This window comes from Nomia melanderi, unplaced genomic scaffold, assembly GCF_051020985.1.
Source record: "Nomia melanderi isolate GNS246 unplaced genomic scaffold, iyNomMela1 scaffold0260, whole genome shotgun sequence".
NCBI classification, from domain to species: Eukaryota; Metazoa; Arthropoda; class Insecta; order Hymenoptera; family Halictidae; genus Nomia; species Nomia melanderi.
In genome coordinates, this window is record NW_027475375.1 from 5,001 (window position 1) to 12,500 (window position 7,500).

At 49.9% G+C, this 7,500-nt stretch overlaps 1 non-coding gene across 1 annotated transcript; it reads left to right on the forward strand.

Annotated features, from left to right (window-relative positions):
- Positions 1–5,811: 5,811 nt before the first annotated feature.
- LOC143175932 (5.8S ribosomal RNA) lies at positions 5,812–5,966 on the forward strand. The gene has a single exon (XR_013000568.1). It is a non-coding gene; the product is annotated as a 5.8S ribosomal RNA (ribosomal RNA).
- Positions 5,967–7,500: the final 1,534 nt, after the last annotated feature.

Consider the following 7,500-nt stretch of genomic DNA (forward strand, 5'->3'; position numbering starts at 1 on the left):
ACCCGCCACGAAACACTCTCTCGTCGTGGAATCCCCGCGTCGGAGAGTAAAACGCCGAAGGCTTACTTATGAAACTTACGTCTCTCGACGATGGGACGATCCACGCGAAGAGTTGTTACGTGCACGCGTATGGTGCGATTGCGTCGATTCGCTTTTCTGTACGGGGAGCAATAGAACGTTGAGTTGACTTATCGGGTCTTCGTTGGAATTACCGTCGCTGGCATTGTAAACTCCAGATGACCTTGTGATTCCTTCGTCGGGCACTGGTAAAGGGTGGCGATGATGCGTTCTATAATAGAAATACCCGTCGTAGCGTTTCTTCCGAGTCAACCCGCTCACGAAACACTCTCTCGTCGTGGAATCCCCGCGTCGGAGAGTAAAACGCGAATTCATAGTATGGAAACTTACGTCTCTCGACGATGGGACGATCCACGCGAAGAGTTGTTACGTGCACGCGTATGGTGCGATTGCGTCGATTCGCTTTTCTGTACGGGGAGTAATAGAACGTTGAGTTGACTTATCGGGTCTTCGTTGGAATTACCGTCGCTGGCATTGTAAACTCCAGATGACCTTGTGATTCCTTCGTCGGGCACTGGTAAAGGGTGGCGATGATGCGTTCTATAATAGAAATACCCGTCGTAGCGTTTCTTCCGAGTCAACCCGCTCACGAAACTCTCTCTCGTCGTGGAATCCCCGCGTCGGAGAGTAAAACGCGAATTCATACTATGAAAACTTACGTCTCTCGACGATGGGACGATCCACGCGAAGAGTTGTTTACGTGCACGCGTATGGTGCGATTGCGTCGATTCGCTTTTCTGTACGGGGAGAAATAGAACGTTGAGTTGACTTATCGGGTCTTCGTTGGAATTACCGTCGCTGGCATTGTAAACTCCAGATGACCTTGTGATTCCTTCGTCGGGCACTGGTAAAGGGTGGCGATGATGCGTTCTATAATAGAAATACCCGTCGTAGCGTTTCTTCGGAGTCAACCCGCTCACGAAACTCTCTCTCGTCGTGGAATCCCCGCGTCGGAGAGTAAAACGCGAATTCATACTATGAAAACTTACGTCTCTCGACGATGGGACGATCCACGCGAAGAGTTGTTTACGTGTACGCGTATGGTGCGATTGCGTCGATTCGCTTTTCTGTACGGGGAGAAATAGAACGTTGAGTTGACTTATCGGGTCTTCGTTGGAATTACCGTCGCTGGCATTGTAAACTCCAGATGACCTTGTGATTCCTTCGTCGGGCACTGGTAAAGGGTGGCGATGATGCGTTCTATAATAGAAATACCCGTCGTAGCGTTTCTTCCGAGTCAACCCGCTCACGAAACTCTCTCTCTCGTCGTGGAATCCCCGCGTCGGAGAGTAAAACGCCGAAGGCTTACTATGAAACTTACGTCTCTCGACGATGGGACGATCCACGCGAAGAGTTGTTACGTGCACGCGTATGGTGCGATTGCGTCGATTCGCTTTTCTGTACGGGGAGTAATAGAACGTTGAGTTGACTTATCGGGTCTTCGTTGGAATTACCGTCGCTGGCATTGTAAACTCCAGATGACCTTGTGATTCCTTCGTCGGGCACTGGTAAAGGGTGGCGATGATGCGTTCTATAATAGAAATACCCGTCGTAGCGTTTCTTCCGAGTCAACCCGCTCACGAAACTCTCTCTCGTCGTGGAATCCCCGCGTCGGAGAGTAAAACGCGAATTCATACTATGAAAACTTACGTCTCTCGACGATGGGACGATCCACGCGAAGAGTTGTTTACGTGCACGCGTATGGTGCGATTGCGTCGATTCGCTTTTCTGTACGGGGAGAAATAGAACGTTGAGTTGACTTATCGGGTCTTCGTTGGAATTACCGTCGCTGGCATTGTAAACTCCAGATGACCTTGTGATTCCTTCGTCGGGCACTGGTAAAGGGTGGCGATGATGCGTTCTATAATAGAAATACCCGTCGTAGCGTTTCTTCCGAGTCAACCCGCTCACGAAACTCTCTCTCGTCGTGGAATCCCCGCGTCGGAGAGTAAAACGCGAATTCATACTATGAAAACTTACGTCTCTCGACGATGGGACGATCCACGCGAAGAGTTGTTTACGTGCACGCGTATGGTGCGATTGCGTCGATTCGCTTTTCTGTACGGGGAGAAATAGAACGTTGAGTTGACTTATCGGGTCTTCGTTGGAATTACCGTCGCTGGCATTGTAAACTCCAGATGACCTTGTGATTCCTTCGTCGGGCACTGGTAAAGGGTGGCGATGATGCGTTCTATAATAGAAATACCCGTCGTAGCGTTTCTTCCGAGTCAACCCGCTCACGAAACTCTCTCTCGTCGTGGAATCCCCGCGTCGGAGGGTAAAACGCGATATATAATAGTATATGCCAGTGGTTCGCGCGCGTCGTCTCTGAGATACGCGGTCGACAGAGTTCCGAAAACACGTGATGTGCCACGATTTCCGTGCGTCTTACATCTTTCGACGATGGGACGATCCACGCGAAGAGAACGTTCGTGCTTGCGTGAGGTGCAACAGCGTCGATTCGCTTTTCTGTACGGGGAGAAATAGAACGTTGAGTTGACTTATCGGGTCTTCGTTGGAATTACCGTCGCTGGCATTGTAAACTCCAGATGACCTTGTGATTCCTTCGTCGGGCACTGGTAAAGGGTGGCGATGATTCGTTCTATAATAGTAATACCCGTCGTAGCGTTTCGACCGATGTCACCCGCCACGAATGTCTCTCTCGACGTGGAAACCCCGCGCCGAAGAGTAAACGCGAAGGCTTACCATACGAAAGAAAACGGTATTATACGCCTGTGGTATGTGCGTCTCGGCTCTGTGATACGCGATCGGCAGAGTTACAAAAAAACGTTGATGGGCCACGATTTCCGTGCGTCTTACATCTTTCGACGATGGGACGATCCACGCGAAGAGTAGTTACGTGCTCGCGCGAGGTGCGATAGCGTCGATTCGCTTTTCTGTACGGGGAGAAATAGAACGATGAGTTGACTTATCGGGTCTTCGTTGGAATTACCGTCGCTGGCATTGTAAACTCCAGATGACCTTGTGATTCCTTCGTCGGGCACTGGTAAAGGGTGGCGATGATTCGTTCTATAATAGAAATACCCGTCGTAGCGATTCGGCCGAGACACCCGCCACGAAACTCTCTCTCGTCGTGGAATCCCCATGTCGGAGAGTAAAACGCGAAGGCTAACTATATAAGAAACATATAGTATTATTTATGCCTGTGGTTCTCCGTTTGTCCTACTCTCAGATACGCGACTCGGAGAGTTACGAATAATCGTGATGGACCACGATTTCTGTACGTCTTACATCTTTCGACGATGGGACGATCCACGCGAAGAGATCATTCCTGCTTGCGTGAGGTGCGATAGCGCCGATTCGCTTTTCTGTACGGGGAGAAATAGAACGATGAGTTGACTTATCGGGTCTTCGTTGGAATTACCGTCGCTGGCATTGTAAACTCCAGATGACCTTGTGATTCCTTCGTCGGGCACTGGTAAAGGGTGGCGATGATTCGTTCTATAATAGAAATACCCGTCGTAGCGATTCGGCCGTGTCACCCGCCACGAAAATCTCTCTCGTCGTGGAATCCCCGCGTCGTAGAGTAAACGCGAAGGCTTGCTATAGAAGACTATAGTTTATACGCCTGTGGTTCACCGGTTGCCTGCTCTCCGGGGTACGCGATCGCGCAGGAGTTACGGAAGAACTTGATGGGCCACGATCTCCAAGCGGCTATATCTTTCGACGATGGGACGATTCACGCGAAGAGAACGTTCGTGCATGCGTGAGGTGCGATAGCGTTGATTCGCTTGTCTGTACGGGGAGAAATAGAACGATGAGTTGACTTATCGGGTCTTCGTTGGAATTACCGTCGCTGGCATTGTAAACTCCAGATGACCTTGTGATTCCTTCGTCGGGCACTGGTAAAGGGTGGCGATGATTCGTTCTATAATAGAAATACCCGTCGTAGCGTTTCGACCGATGTCACCCGCCACGAAATTCTCTCTCGTCGTGGAATCCCCGCGTCGGAGAGTAACCGCCGAAGGCTTGCTATAGAAGACTATAGTTTATACGCCTGTGGTTCACCGGTTGCCGGCTCTCCGGGGCACGCGATCGCGCGAAGGTTACGGAGGGACGTGAAGCGCCCGAGCAATGAAACGTCCGCAGGAGGAAACGAGCAACCGCCGAACATTGTTTCGCGACGTTTCCATAATGTATTGTCGTTTCGCTCGCATCCCGCTTCTTTCCCCTAGTTTCCTCGACGCGTAGTTTCGCAGCCTTAGTGGACGAATCATTCTCGATTCGAGGAAAGATATGCAGTGGGGCGTGCAATGAGCCCGCCAGAGACCACGATCTCCAATGCGTCTTTACATCTTTCGACGATGGGATGATCCACGCGAAGAGAACGTTCGTGCTTGCGCGAGGTGCGTTAGCGTCGATTCGCTTTTCTGTACGGGGAGAAATAGAACGATGAGTTGACTTATCGGGTCTTCGTTGGAATTACCGTCGCTGGCATTGTAAACTCCAGATGACCTTGTGATTCCTTCGTCGGGCACTGGTAAAGGGTGGCGATGATTCGTTCTATAATAGAAATACCCGTCGTAGCGATTCGGCCGAGTCACCCGCCACGAAACTGTCTCTCTTTCGTCGTGGAAACCCCGCGTCGGAGAGTAAAACGCGCGAAGGCTGTGACTGTAACATATATATATACAGTATACAATGCCTGTGGTTTTTGCGCGTGTCGGCTCTTCGGTATACGCGATCGGCCAGAGTTACGGAGGGACGGTGAAGCGCACGAGAAATTGAAACGGCCGCACGATTGGAACCGAGCAACCGTCGAACATTGTTTCGCGACGTTTCCATAATGCGTTTTCGTTTCGCTCGCATACCGCTTCTTTTCCCCTAGTCTCTGAGACGCGTTTTCGAGCCGTTCTTCTACTATCGATTCTCGTAGAGAGAAGGGACCGGGTAGTCTGGAAGTGGAACCCGCATCTTGCGTGTACCGTACACGGAATTGAGAGGACCGGCCGTGAAGCTCGTTTTAAAGCCGTGCGTCTGACACCCAACTCTTGCGCGCCAATTTCGCGGCAAGAGATAATATGGGACGAATGACCGGCAAAGAGCCAGCTGTGAAGTCTGTTTTTTTAATCGAATCCGTGGACGTGTGTATGCCGTAGCGTCGCTCGTCGTGTTCGTTCATGGTCGTTCCGAGAGAAAGAACGAAAGCGGTAACGAAGGGACCGGCCGTGAAGCTCGTTTTAAAGCCGCGCGTCTGACACCCAACTCTTGCGCGCCAATTTCGCGGCAAGAGATAACATGGGACGAATGACCGGCAAAGAGCCAGCTGTGAAGTCTTTTTTCATTATTTGCTTTCAATCGATCGATCGGTACGATTCGTGCAACGTTTCGCGCGATGCGACGCGAAAACATGCGCGCAACAATAGATGCGTCTGATCGGAAGAACGCGAGGGTCGACTGCACGCGATGGATTCAGTATCGGGTAGGATACAAAATATATCCCCGTCGTTTCCACGCGTGCGAGTCTTCTGCGTCTTTCGCGGGTTTTTGAATGCACTATACGCCCGGAACGTCGAGAAATATATACATATTACTTGAACGTTTTTCGTCTCGAAAGGCTTCGGTGTCGTCTCCAAGGCGACGCCTGAATCTCCTTCGCGCGCTGGTCGGAGATTCAGGTATCAACTTTTATCTTCTCTTTGAAAGAAGAGAGATATTAGGTCGAACAAATGAGAATAAAATTATATATGTGAAATATAAAATTTATACGATTACCCTGAACGGTGGATCACTTGGCTCGTGGGTCGATGAAGAACGCAGCTAATTGCGCGTCAACGTGTGAACTGCAGGACACATGAACATCGACATTTCGAACGCACATTGCGGTCCACGGATACAATTCCTGGACCACGCCTGGCTGAGGGTCGTTTACGTACCATACACTGCTTGCGTAGCTCTGTCAAATCCCCGCCGTCGTTCACCTCTTCGGATCGAACGTTTTTTTACCGAAGGGCGCAAAGAACGTTTCTGAGTCGGGTTAAGAGAAGGATGCTACGTACGAGCGAACGATGGGTGTCTCGTCGGCGTTTGTCGCGGACACGCGAAAATTCTGTGAATTTCACGGACAGTGTACGTTCTAGTTGTTGCAAAACGATCGGAATCGTTTGTATGGACTCGCGTGAGTGTTCGCGGCGTCGTGCGTCGTTCAATTACGACCGCCCGCGGATACCGCTCCACTGCGATATGGATCTGAGCGACAACTTTTTCGGCTGTTCGTGAGATGAACGGTTTCGTGTGTTTAGAAAAATTTTTTTTCCCGCGCTCCCGACGTCACCTGAAATGATGCGTCAGAGGTGAAAGAAAATATTAAGAAGTCGAGAGAGAGAGAGACTACACACGTTTTATTCATATTTTGTATACCGTGCGTGAGACGGATGTGCACGACACGTCGTATGTCGGTATATTACCGACTGGCCCCAGGGAGATTGTTTTCTTCCTCTCTTACGAATGAGATGTACGTTTCGGAGGATCGTCGTTACCGAAACACACGGCAAAACGAGACTTCTCGCAGCAGAACCTTTATACACAATACACATCGACTCTTTTTACCCCGAGAGAGAGAGAAAAGGTGTATTTCTTTTTTTTATTTTTCGAATTCGACGCACGAACGCTTTGACGACTGGAGAAAAACACGGTGTGTGTTAAAATCGTGCGGGACGAGCATGCGTATTCGTAACGGGTCGAATAGTTCTTATTCCCCGTCGTCGCGTGTCCTCGCTGGACCACCACCGTGCGCTTCCGCCACGTTCAGTTGAATTTCGAAATATATATATATAAAAAGAATCACCATATACTCTCTTTCGGGAGGTGTATTTTTATCGGTTTCTGCTATAGAGAAGAGACGGAGATCGTGTTGTGAGGTGTAACGTTTCTGTATCCCCGTTTCGGAGGATCGTCGTTATCGGCGGAACACACGTCAAAACGAGACTTCTCGCAGAACCTTTATACACAATACACATCGACTCTTTTACCCCGAGAGAGAGAAAAGGTGTTTTTCTTTTTTTTTTATTTTTCGAATTCGACGCACGAACGCTTTGACGACTGGAGAAAAACACGGTGTGTGTTAAAATCGTGCGGGACGAGCATGCGTATTCGTAACGGGTCGAATAGTTCTTATTCCCCGTCGTCGCGTGTCCTCGCTGGACCACCACCGTGCGCTTCCGCCACGTTCAGTTGTATTTCGAAATATATATATATATAAAAAGAATCACCATATACTCTCTTTCGGGAGGTGTATTTTTATCGGTTTCTGCTATAGAGAAGAGACGGACGATCGTGTGTGACACCACGTGGTAACGTTTCCGTATCCCCGTAAAATACGTTTATCTTTTCTCGTAGAAAAGAGAGAGGAAGAGGCAGGAGCTCCTCTTTGGCGAGGCTTTCGAACGTCGCGTCCCGTCC